Consider the following 13,660-nt stretch of genomic DNA (forward strand, 5'->3'; position numbering starts at 1 on the left):
TCATGGTAGTGGTGGATTGTTTCACTAAATCTGCGCATTTCATTCCCTTTACCAGGATTCCTACTTCCTCTCAAATGGCTTTGGCTTTTCTGCATCACATCTACCGCTTACATGGTTTACCAGAAAAGATCATTTCAGATCGTGGATCTCAGTTTCTCTCCTCCTTTTGGCATCAGTTGTGCAGTCACCTTGGAATACGCAGAGCTTTGAGTTCGGGTTATCACCCGCAGACTAATGGGCAGACTGAAAGAACAAATCAGACCTTGGAGCAATACTTGCGTTGCTACGCTAACGCCACCCAGTCCAACTGGATGAAATACCTGGATTTGGCGGAAGTTTCTTACAACAATGCGACTCACGCGGCCACTGGTGTCAGTCCTTATATGTGCTCTACCGGACAGCATCCTAAGCTGTTCCCCTTCTGTCCTGTGCCACCAAGCGCTGTTCCATCGGCTGACCAGATGATCCGCGATATCCAAAAGCAGCATGATTTGGCTCGGAGTGCCCTGGCAGATGCACAACAGCGCATGAGGGAGCAGGCCAATTGGGGAAGGACCATTGAACCCAGATTTCAGGTGGGAGATCAGGTGTGGTTATCATCCAAGAACTTACCTGTACGTAATCTGCCCACTAAACTAGCACCACGGTTTTTTGGGCCTTTCAAGATTTCCAAATGCATATCGGAAGTAGCATTTCGATTGATATTGCCCCAATCTTGGCGGGTACACCCAGTCTTTCACGTTTCCCTGTTAAAACCCTTTGTGAAAGACACATTTGGACATGCCAGCCCATGTCCAGCCTCAATTCAGGTTCAGGGGGTACCGGAATTTGAAGTGCAGGAGATTTGTGACTCCCGGATTCGTCGAGGTGTGCTCCAGTTTCTGGTAGATTGGAAGGGTTATCCTGCTTGTGACCGTACTTGGGAACCGCACAGTTTCGTGCATGCACCTCGCCTTGTCCGTGACTTTTTTCTCCGTTTTCCCTGGAAGCCTGGGGCCCCGGGTCTTTCTGGGAGGGGGCATGGTGTCACGCCGCCCAACCCGGGCCTGTTCCAGCCCACTCGTGTGATGCGGCGTGCCACGCCTTGGAGGGTTTACCCTCGCTTTCGCCTGGGAGGTACGGGGCGTGTCGTTCCGCGCAGGTGCGGCCGCCCTCTTCCTGCTTTCCGCGCATGCGCGGTATACGATGCTCTCGGCTCCCGGCCGATTTGCGGCCCAAGCCTCGCTTTGGGACTCCAGCACCTCGGAAATAACACGGCTTGCGTTTCAAGCCTCCCGGGTGTGGGAGGTCCTATTTAAGGAGCCCGGTGGTTGGTCAAACCGCGTCTCAACGTGGTTTGACCGGATCGTTGTTTTGCTCCTTGCCCTTGTCCTGAATTCTGTTCTGCCCTGCTTGCTGTTTTTCCCTTCCTTTCCGGTCTGTCCCTTCCTTAGCCAGTTAGGGGGTCCCTTCCTGTTCCCAGTCCCTTGCTCCTTCCCTGCTGGGGTGGTTCCCCTCTCTTAGTAGTTCTCTGTTCCATCTCTGGGTTCTTGGTCCTCCCTGAGTTCCTTGCCTTCCCGCCTTCCCTTGTATTCTGTGGCCTCCTGATTCCTGCTCCTGGATTCGACTCTACACATCTCGCTCCAGTTGTCTTCAGAGAACCTCCAGCCAAAAAGACCATCAGGCTCCCCCTGTCAGTGCTTGCACTGTCCTGATGCCACATTAATCAGGGGTGAGCGAACCTGTGGCATCGGGAGCTGGTTCACCTCCAGTCCAGTACCTATTTGGACGGGAGTTGGGCTGGCTCCTGGTGTCGCTCTCACTTCACTACAGAACTTCTGGCAATCTGGCTTCATCTACTAAACAGACTACTAGACGAACAGGTACGCTGCGCCCTAGTGACGCCATCTTTAACACTGGTGTTGCACTGGCAGCAATTTCTTCAGAGACTCCCCAGTTACCTCCCGAATACCTAGAATACCAAGATGTTTTCCGGAAGGATCAGGCTAACTCTCTACCTCCTCATAGGTCTTATGACTGCCAGATAGACCTGATACCTGGATCTACTCCTCCTTGTAGTAGAATTTATGCCCTCACCGAGCCTGAGAACCTTCACCTTCGACAATACCTGGATCAATACCTGGAAAATGGGTTTATTCGTCCTTCCAAGTCCCCTGCTTCTTCAGCTTTGTTCTTCGTTCCAAAAAAGGAAGGAGACCTTAGAACTTGTATAGATTATCGCTCCCTGAACCAGATCACCGTTAAGAATAGATATCCATTACCTTTGATCCCTGAACTCCTGGACCAAGTCAGAAAAGCATGCATATATACAAAGCTGGATCTTAGAGGAGCTTACCACTTGGTACGAGTAAAAGAGGGCGATGAATGGAAGACGGCCTTCCGCACCAAGTATGGGCTATTTGAATATCCGGTCATGCCCTTCGGACTTTGCAATGCCCCGGCCGCCTTTCAATATTTTATGAACGATGTCCTCAGAGAGCTCATAGATGTGTGTGTTGTTGTTTACATTGACGACATCCTTGTTTATTCTTCATCGGAATCTGAACATCGGAAACACGTGAAAATGGTCCTCGAAAGATTGCGTCAACACAAACTTTTCGCTAAGTTGGAAAAATGTGTTTTCAACGTGACTGAAGTTGAATTCTTGGGATTCATATTATCACCTGGCGGAGTGCGTATGGATTCAAAGAAGGTCGATGCAGTTCTCAAATGGCCATCACCATCCTCTGTAAAAGGTGTGCAAAGCATGTTAGGCTTCGCTAACTTTTACCGCAGGTTTATCCCCGAATTCTCTCGAATAGTCCAGCCCATCACTGCCTTGTTAAAGAAAAACAAACGTTTTGAATGGTCTACCGAGGCGGAACAAGCTTTCCAGGATTTGAAGACTAAATTTATCTCTGCACCAATCTTAAAACACCCTCGCCCCGAACTCCCCTACATCGTGGAAACTGATGCTTCAAGCCTTGCCATGGGGGCAGTTCTATCACAAAAGGACCCACTAACCAATCAGTTGCATCCCGTGGCATTTTGGTCCCGCAAATTCTCGCCTCCTGAAATCAATTACACGATTACTGACAAGGAACTTCTGGCTATCAAGTCTGCCTTTAAGGCTTGGCGGCATTATCTGCTGGGGGCCCGACACACCGTTACTGTGATTACGGATCACCGAAACCTGCAATATTTGAAAACCGCAAAAGCCCAATCCTCCAGACAACTCCGTTGGGCATTATTCTTTGCCGAGTTTGACTTCATAATTACCTATCGACCTGGTACAAAGAACGGTAAAGCTGATGCCCTTTCTCGGATGGGAGTGGAAGAACACTTGATCAACCCTAAACCTGTACCAATCATTCCCGAACAAAGAATTCTGGGTGTAATCGCCACAGAATCCACAGAGGAAGTTAAGGATAAAGCCAGGCAACTTGTAACTCCAGCAGACATACAGAATTGGCATCTGCAGGGAAAGGACTTTGCAGTAAAGGACAACTTATTGTATTTCCAAGAACGATTATACCTACCCAGCACAGATTTACAGAAAAAAGTCATCTCTTGTTATCACGATTCTTTAATGGAAGGACATCCCGGTATGGCCAAGACCTCAGAAAAGATCAAGCGCTACTTCTGGTGGCCGTCTTGGAAAAAAGATATCAGAGAGTTTATAATGTCCTGTGGAGTATGCGCCCAAAACAAGAGTCAAAAGGAAAGACCAGCAGGCCTCTTACGCCCTATTGACATCCCACCTCGCCCTTGGCATACGCTTTCTATGGACTTCATCACCGATCTACCTCCATGCTCCGGATACAATACGATTCTAGTAATCGTGGACTTATTCTCCAAGATGGCGCATTTCATTCCGCTCAAAGGCTTGCCAACAGCAGCAACTCTGGACCGAGAATTTCTCGAAAACATCGTCCGACTGCACGGTTTTCCTTCGGTTCTAATTTCGGATCGAGGTAGTCAATTTATTTCTCATTTTTGGCGAAGTTGCTGTCGGTCGGCTCAAATTGATGTGAGACTATCGACCAGTCACCACCCTCAGACCGACGGACAAACCGAGAGGACCAATCAAACTCTGGAACAGTATTTACGCTGCATGCTGCAACAAACTGCAAAAACTTGGAAAGACATCCTTTGGATAGCCGAATATGCCTACAATAACTCTGTCCATTCGGGAACTGGGAAAACCCCGTTTTTTCTTTTGTACGGCAGTCACCCTCGAACCTCGGAGTTGGATCCCCTCCAAGATCTTGAAACCCCAGCAGTAGACTACCTGCATTCTACAATCACCCAAGCCTTTAAGGAAGCTGTTTCTCACCTTCAAAGGGCTAAAGAACAATACAAGAAAGGAGCAGATCAACATCGGAAGGAAGCCCCTCAATATCAAGTAGGGGATCAAGTCTGGTTATCCACCAAATATCTACCTCTAAAAGGGCCACGCACATTCAACCCAAGATACCTTGGTCCCTATTCCATCATTACCATAGTAAACCCAGTAGCGGTCAAGTTGGACTTGCCCCCGCACATGAAGATACATCCGGTCTTCCACGTCTCTCTACTAAAACCTGTGCAACCTCAAACCCGACTAACTAAATCTCCAAAACCTATCCTAGTTGATGGAGAACTCGAGTTTGAAGTCAAAAGCATTCTGGACTCCAAGATCTCCAAATCTAAACTATTTTACCTAATTGACTGGAAAGGCTACGGCCCCCAAGAGAGATCCTGGGAACCTGCTGAATATGTCCACGCTCCTCGCCTAATCAAAAGATTTCACCGAACATTTCCTGACAAGCCAAAACCCCCGGAGAAGCCCGGTTTGGGAGGGGCCTTGAGGGGGGGTACTGTCATGATCTCTGCTTCCAAAAGGTCAGGGTTTTCCCAACTCCCTTGGAAGCAGATCCATAACCCAGGTTCCGAGTGCCAACCAGTCCCAATTGGGACCTTTTGGACCCAGTCCTGGCGCCAGTGGCACCAGGCTCATAAATATGCCCAGTCCCAGCGCTGGAAGCGCCGGGCTCATAATGCTTGGGTGGACTTACCTGCAGCAGACCATGCTGCTTACTTGCCTGCCAGTTGAGCCTCTGATCCTCTTCTGTTTGGAACTACTTTTCCTGTTGGGTGGGGCAGGAGCCACTCCCTAGATTCAGAACACTGGAACTCTTCTGGAAAGCAGGAACTCTTTTCTTACCTAGGCGTGGCTGTGGAAGGAGACACCTAAGCACTACAGGAGGCTATTTAAACCACACCCGATGGATGAATCTTGCTTTATGTTATTCTGCATCCTCTGCAGCAGAACGCTCATCGTGTCTTCTGCATCTGATCCTGGGCCTAAGGAAAAAGGCTTACCATCCTGAATCCAGTCTTCAGCAACACCTATAAAGACAAGAAAGAACAGGTTAGCATTACGGTCTTCAGTGACAGCTCTTCACTTACCTGGTCCATCGGCTGTCACCAACGCCTCGCGCTGCATTCCGGCATCTGAAAGACAAAGGCTTACCTACTCTTCGTGCGCTCTGGGGGTCTTCACACTGCATTCCGGCATCTGAAAGACAAAAGCTTACCAACTCTTTGCACGCTCCGGAGGCCTTCGGCGCTGCATCCCGCATCTGAAAGACAAAACAAGGTGCGTTTAAAGACATTGGGGAACTTTAATACTCACGTGCCATTACTCCTTTCCACATCTAACCCAGTGGGTATTCCGGCACCCTGCAGCCGCTCCGAACTTGTACCTGCAAAATAAAAAGACAGTTAGAGCGCATCGTGAAGCAGGCAACAAGCGCTTACTTACGTGCTTCCAGGCGCTTCTATTCATCACACGGGCTCCATCTTCAACTCACTTCAGCCCGTCATCCGCCATCGCCGGAACCCTGCAAAACAAGAGACATCATTACTAAAGACTTTAAAGACATTAGAATTACTCGAAACTTACCGTTCGTGCAGTAAACGACGGACAGCAGTCCTCTGAAGTCAAGAGGCGCAGGCCTTATCCAGTGAAGAAACTGGTTACAGCACCCTGCCCCGAGGCAGATGGAGAGCACAGCGTTCACTTACCTAAGGAGAGAGCGTTAACCTTTGGGGTTCTACAGGAGAAGAGAAAGGGAAGAAGAGAGAGACATTCAATAACCCAGTTCCTTAATCCCATATTTTCTATCTGCAGACATCTTACCCTTCGAGTCAGACATACAGTGCACAGAGGTCCAGCCCAAAGAGCCAGCCGTGTGTTACACATCACCTTTGAAGATACGGTATACGCCCAGTCAAGACCGGCGCCTCTACGGGAATCAGGTGAGCGTTACATTCAGAATCTGCACGTCCTTAGCTCAGAAGTGCATGTTCCCGAGGGGAACTGGAATCTTAGTGCTTGGTTTTGGGATTTCTTGCGATCTTGGGGTTGGAAGGTGCTTTCAGTCTTGCTGATTATTTTGGGAATTCTGCTATTCCTTTGTTGTTGTATCCAATGTCTGCCTAGTATATGTTCGATACTAGGGGGATGTTGTGCTCAGGCGATAGGTACAATAGGACATAAAGTATATGCCCGGGATAAAACTTCCAAGGAGTATCTGTTAAAAGAGATCTTAGTGAACGACCTGATGGCCATAGATATCTCTGACAGCGATTCAGGGTGTATGGACGATGACGTATGGAGTTACTTGCAAGGAGATCAGAAGTAGTCTTAGCATTTGGCATAGGCCAAAAGGAGGGTTTGTCAAACTGGATATTAAATTATGCCTCCTATTGTAACGATTGTATGTATATTGGCCTACGCCAAGTTGCTTAAAACTGTACGCGAATAACTCTCTACGGCAAGGTCTTGACCTTAGAAATTGTGATACGCCGCCATCTTGCTGTGTAAAAAACACCCTGTACATCAAAATGGCGGACGATGCCATTCCGAACAGAATCTGGTCGTCATGACCTCCGTACAGCTAATGTATAACTTGCCTACAGGCCACTTGTTAGGGTCATGAACTGAGACCTTGTCCTTCTGTTGACCTGTGTGTAAATGGATTACCTGTATCAACAGAACTGATCTATGCACATACTGATGAATATATTAAAAGTTGACCTGGCAGAGACCCTAGACCAGTAATAGATTCATGGAATGGTTAACCCGCAAAGGGGTTGGACAAAAGGCTGGAGAAATGTATAAAAGCTTGATTGTCCCAATGTATAGTCTCTCACTGAATACATCGAACCCCGTTGAAGTTCGTTGTGTTGTACTGAGGGCCGATAGCTATCCGATCTGTCATTGACTTTGTCACTGCTTGAGCTTAAAATAAAGTACTTTGTATGTTCCTCTGTAACAGGTGTTTGGTGTGTTTCCTTTGGGCTTCCCGGCCTCATATTATTTTTCTGTTTTCACAAGATGCTGCTGCTAATGATGTTCCTTTTGTCTCATTGCAGGTTCTGCTTCTCTGAGGTTCGAGGGAATAGCTGGACACAGTGAGCGTCACGTTGCAAGCTGCAAAGTAACGCGAAGCGTGTTGTCTTGCTCGGGTGTGGTTTAAATAGCCCCAACAAAATAGTCCAGGTAAAGTAGTCCCTAGGCTACCACACCCAAAACACTAGACCGCATAGCTTGGTTCTTAGGAACAAAGCTATGTGGATGCCTCCATGTTGGCTGACAATAAAAATAAAGTAGTTCCCAAGCACATTGTTTTTCATGGTGTATGAGCCTGGCGACATAGGCGCCAGGACTGGCCCCATGAGGGCTTTTGAAGAGGATGACAGGCTCTAGAGACCCGAGTCCTGACTTCACCTGGCCAATGGGTTTGCCAGAGGGAGTTTTGGGCGAGGGTCGTGACAAAAGGTGAAGAAGGATGAAAACAGAAGGGGAGCTGGAATCGAGATTAGTGTGCAAGTCTTCACCGGTGTTCAGGAGAGCAGTTTCCATGCCTCTGGCAGCTCTGAAACCAGAATGGTGGTTTTGGAGGCAACCAACAGATTCAGTGTGGTGGGCAAGCTGGGAGGTGGCAAGCTTCTCCAAGAGCTTGCCCAAGAAGGGTGTAGTAGAGATAGGTCAGTAGTTAGCTGTGCAGGAGGGGTCGGCAGAAGGCTTTTTTTAGGGGGGTGAACAAAGGAATGCTTGAGGAGTGAGGGGACATATCCAGTGGCAAAGGAGGTATTGCAGAAATCTGCCAATGCTGGAGCAAGGGAAACAATGTTGTCCTTAAAAATTCTGGAAGAGCAAGGGAGCACCTGTTTGGATGAGACTTTCATAGAGTGGACATGTCTAGAAACCTCATCAGGTGTTATAGGAGAAAAGGTGGGGAATGGGTGGAGGGGGAATGAGGGCATGAGATGTCTGAGAGAAAGTGAGGGAGAGAGGAGTGGAGTATGGGAGAGAGAGGAGAGGATGTCCTGAGTTTTTGACATGAAGTGAGAGGCCAGGGAAATGCAGAGGACCAGGGAGGGCAAAGGAGAAGTGGAGACAGCAATAGGGTTGGCAGTTCCTTGCAGATTTTGAAAAGTTCTGCAGAGTTGTTAGAGGCTGCAGAGATGCAGGCCTAGATATAGTCTCTCTTCTTGGACCGGATAGAGAGTCTATATTTCCTTTGGAGCAGGCAGCAGGCCAGTTTGTCAGAGGATGTGCTAGAAGCTTGCCACTTCCACTCAGCCACTCTGCACTTGTGTTTCAGAGCGGCCAGGTCGGAGTCATACCAAGAGTTTCACTAAGACGCTGGTTTCATGTGGATCCTCATGGCAGGGGCAAGGATGCCTAGAGTATTAGAGATGGAGAGATGAAGGTTAGTGAGGGATGTGTCAGGGTGAGAGACAGTGGAATGTGTAGGTGGGGGAGTGAAGGTAGCAGCAACTGACACTCGCTTCATCGGTCGAATGAAGTAGAAGGAGGCTGGCAGTGCAGGTGGAGTCTTAGCCGGAGGCCCGAGGATGTCCAGGTGAGTAGAAAGGAGAGCATGATCAGGCCAGGAAAGAGGAGTGGTTAGAGGATTGGAGATGAGGAAGTCAGAGGAGATGAGAGCATCTACAATGTGGCCGGTGGAGTGCGTAGGACCAGAGGGAAGAATGTAGAGTGAGAGAGAGCTTGCAGAAGTGCCCAGAGGCTAAATTAGGGGAGTCAAGGTGAATATTAAAGTCTCCAAGGAGGAGGAGTTTGGAAGAGGAGGTCAGGAGGGAAGAGGAGAGGTCAAGGCATTCAGCGAAGGAGAAGGAGACCTGGCCAGGGGGCCTGTAGATGGTGGCCAGAGTTAGAGAGAGGCTGTGTATTATAACAACTATAATTTGTCATACAATTTTGTGTATTTCAAATGCAGCTTCTGCAGACAATTTGTGATATTCTAACTTGTTTTGGTGCTCAGCTGGGAGGAGTAGTAGTTGGTGTAAAGTAACACCTCCTATGTTGTAATAGCCTAAACGTGTGGGTCTGTTACAACAGCTGAAAGGTGTATGTTTTTTAATTAGAAATGTTTTGCCAGAGCCAGCTTCACCACTAACATACAAGAGCAGAGGTTTTTAATTCTTGTCATTGCATGTTTTGTTTTCGTGGTGCAATAACAGTTCAGTTTCTTCAGTGAACTATATGTAAATATTGTGTTGTTCAACATTTAAATGTGGTATGAGCACTGATACATTTTCTTCAGATTGATTGCATTGAACAATTTGTAATTTGTTATGCTACTTTCACTTTCTTACAGCTTTAAATGTATCATGGTCACCTATTAATTCGTTTTCTCCAAGGTTCGAATAGTTGTAATAGGGCAATTTTATAAAATTCTTTGTGGTCCGCAGATTTAAAGGATAGTTTTTACATGGTTAATTGAACTGGTTTTTTAAACTCTTACTAGACTTTCTTCACAATTTAATACTGACTATTTGTCAGCTGCTTTGTTTGACATGACATCATTTTTGTGTGAGTAGCATTGTGCTATTCTATACAAACATGTGTTTTCGAAAGAAGGATAGTATGTGTCATTGAGATTATCTTCAAGGTGTCTTGGATGTTGGGAGTTAGGTTTTCATTTTCTTGGCATGATTTTAGTACTCCGTTTGGCGATAAAGCTGGACCAAGGTTTAGTTTAACCAGAGGATATTTTCAGATTTTCCACATACGCCTGTGCCTGTTAAACAGTCTGAATATTCATGTGGTCCTCATTCTCTCTGTGAGAGTATTTTGATACCAAAGCAGTACAATTTTTGAGAAAGAGTATTTTCAGATGAATGCCATTCCAGATGACCTTCAGCTCAGTTTACTCAACTTTGGTAAGGTAGACTGTGACATATCTTGCATCTCCCGTTGAATTGTCTGCAATGTATTGAATGTCTATATTTTATTTATTTAATTATTTATTTATTTACTATACCAAGAGTTACACGGCTTTCTATATACAACCATACAATAACAATACAGAACAAATAACATAATATTAGTACAAAAGTTCCAATACATTTCATAGTCAATTTGATTCTTAAAATGATTACATTGGCTCACACGGAGGAATGCATTTCAAAAGTGGAACACTAAAAAGTAAATAAAATCTCTTTCATAATACATTTAATAAATAAAACCCTATATCAAGGTAACATTTTAAAAATTTCCACCAGTTTCCAATAAAATAAAACAATATAAAATATCAAGTTGGTATCAACACCATTTAGGAATCTAGCCCAGATAAGTGTTAATTCATCCATGTTAACATTGTTGTTGTACGCTTTCAAGTAACTGGCACGCAAGCCAACCAGACTTTCACACCATATTAGTAAATGCTCAATGGTCTCTATTTCGTTTGCTCCACATAGCCTACATTTATGATTACAACATACTATTCCTAGTTGGGCAACCTGGGTCATCAGTGCCACACTTATGTTAAACCTTAATCTAAGATATTGGATAGCAATTGCATTCTTAGGACATGCCGTTATGTAGGATGGTTTGTGATCCCAATTGAATATATACTGGCAAAAATCAGGGCCTTGATTACCAGAGAGTAATTTCATACAATTTTGTTCTTTGCTGAGTTCTAGCATTTTAGCCTTCAAACGTAACTTAAGCACACACACTGCACCATTCTGAGAGAGGCCACAACAGCCTTCTTGCCATTTTACACATAAATTCAGCATGTTTCCGAAGGTGCCCATTTTATAAAAGTTATCTAGTAAACAGAAAGCAGCTACAAAGGATCCTATCATGTTTTCGGTGGCAGATTTCATCACTCTGTCGCAAAATAGGTTTGTTTTTACTATTACATCCATAACTATTCCTGTCAGGTCGAATTCCAAGTATATATATTCAACTGGTAGTGACGGTGGAAGGCTCAAGATTCGCCACTGGGTAAGTGCCTCATATCGCCGGAGCATATTCCAAAGCTTGCCACCCCATATTTTGACTCCATAGAGCATAATCTAGCATACTTTAGTGTGGTACAACAACAGTATTTTTCAAGCGACATTCCGCCAGTGAATTGCATAATAGCTCTTAAAGCTATCCCACTTTAGGTTATATTGTACACATATGCCTAGATACTTGTGGCAGGTTACATTTTCCAATGCCAGACCCTTCAGAGAGCAGATAGCTTTACTCTTCTTGCCAGCTGCCGGGGAGAAGATCATGGTTTTACTTTTATCGATATTTATACATAGCACATTTGCATCTGAAAACATACCAATTGCATTTATCAAGGATTGTAGGCCATGGGGCATGTGGTCCAGTAAAACCAGGTCATCCGCATATGCAAGCCAGCTCATGGATTGGCGGCCTAGCTTTACTGGACATAATAGGGGACTATCAAACTCGAGACCCAGATCGGAAAGATAAAGATAAAAAAAGTGTTGCAGCGACTAAACATCCCTGCTTTACACATCGACTAGTTGGAAAGGCAGCAGACAATCTGCCTCTGCGTCTAGCCTTATCCTTACTGATGTCTCGGTATGCAATAGCATCAACATTTTAAGATGACCCAAGGGGATTTTCCAAGACAATAGTTTCTTCCATAACTGATCTTACCCCTCAGCGGCAATCCCTGCAAGGTGAGTTCCAGAGAGATAGTAGCTCATGTAGCTGCTTGTCGGGTCTGGGGATGGGAGCCAGTGCCGTAGTTGGGTGTAAGAGTATCTGTCCTCCTCTGTTAGCTGAAAGGTGATTTAACATTGTTGAAAGGATCGAGGTTGACCGTTTTCAAACATTTGTCCCAGGGATTCCAGCCCCCCCAGCAATCCAGTTCTTGAAGTGCCCAGGGAAGGATCCAGGAATAAAGGTTTGATTGTGGAAAATCAGGGAAGAAGGACTCATGCCGCGTGGAACCCCCTTGTGTTTTAATGTCCCGTCGCATGCGCTGAGGGTGTGCTTTGTGGAGGCCAAGGTCCACGTCCAGGTCCTCCGCAACGGGGGTGAAATTTGTGGGAGGAAGCAGAGGGGTAGGGTGAGGTGGGACTGCTCCAGTTCCATCCACTTCGGGGCTTCCGTAGCTCCGTCCCAGGCTTGAACATGCGCTAGTTGGGACGCTATGTGATATTTACGCAAGTCGGGACCCCCAAGTCTCCCAATCGGGAGCTGCTCGTCAAAGCCTTCTGGGATATTCTCGCCTTTCGGCCCCTCCATATAAACCATAGTATTTTCCTCTGCATAAGCCTAAGGGGGGGAGCGGGATAGGAGTCGGTGGGGAAGTGCATGCGCAGAGGAATCGCAGAGAAGATTCATCTTGCAGGTGGCTATCCGCCCAATAAGAGAGATTTCCTGTGACGTCCAGCGTTCACGGTCCCCCTCCAGATCCTTAAAGAGTGGAGGGAAGTTTACTGCGTATACATTTTTGGGATGGGATGGAATCTGGACCCCCAGGTATGGGATGGATTTCGCACTCCAGTGGATCGGGCATAGGGGTTTCAGGTCCTTTAGTTCCTCGGACTCCAAGCCCATTCCCAAGGCTGTTGATTTTTTATAGTTAATGCCAAAACCCAAGACCCTCCCAAATCTGTGAAGTTCCTGGAGATCAGAAGTCAGGGAGGACGGATATCCATTATGGATAACAGAACATCATTAGAATAAAGTGAGATTGTGTGCTGGGAAGTACTAATAGGGATGCCTTTGATGCTTGGGTTCATTCAATATTGCTGGGCCAGGGGCTCCATGATTAAGGCGAATAGGAGGGTGGATATGGGGCATCCCTGTCTGGTTCCGCAAGTCAAGGGTATTGGATCTCAAAGGTTGTGATTGACTCGAAGTAGTGTTTTTGGGGACTGGTAGTTGGCGAGGACCAATTTCCAAAAGTTCGGGCCAAAGTGAAAGGCTTCCAGGGTGAGTCGGAGGAACGACCAATCCACCTTGTTGAAGGCCTTAGTGGCATCCAGTGCTAGCAGGGCCAATTTATGTGAATCTTGAGTTGCAATCTCCACTAGGTTCAAGGCTCTTCGGATGTTGTCTCCAGTTGATCTATGCCTTATAAACCCTGTCTGATCCGGATCGGCCAAAGTGGGCAGGACAGAGGCCAAGCGATTTGCCAGGATCTTGGAGTATATGTTGGCATCGATGTTCAGTAAGGAGATGGGCCTGTATGAAGCATTGTCTCTGATGTCTTTGCCGGATTTAAGTATGAGCACGATTATGGATTCATGCAAGGATGGGGTGATCGTGGCAGATGTACGAAATGAGTTGAAAAGGGCCACTAGTGGAGCGACCAGCTGGGGGCAGAACAGTTTGTTAAACTGTGTC

The sequence above is a fragment of the Ambystoma mexicanum genome, chromosome 5p (genome assembly GCF_040938575.1).
Source record: "Ambystoma mexicanum isolate Mex_15411 chromosome 5p, UKY_AmexF1_1, whole genome shotgun sequence".
NCBI classification, from domain to species: Eukaryota; Metazoa; Chordata; class Amphibia; order Caudata; family Ambystomatidae; genus Ambystoma; species Ambystoma mexicanum.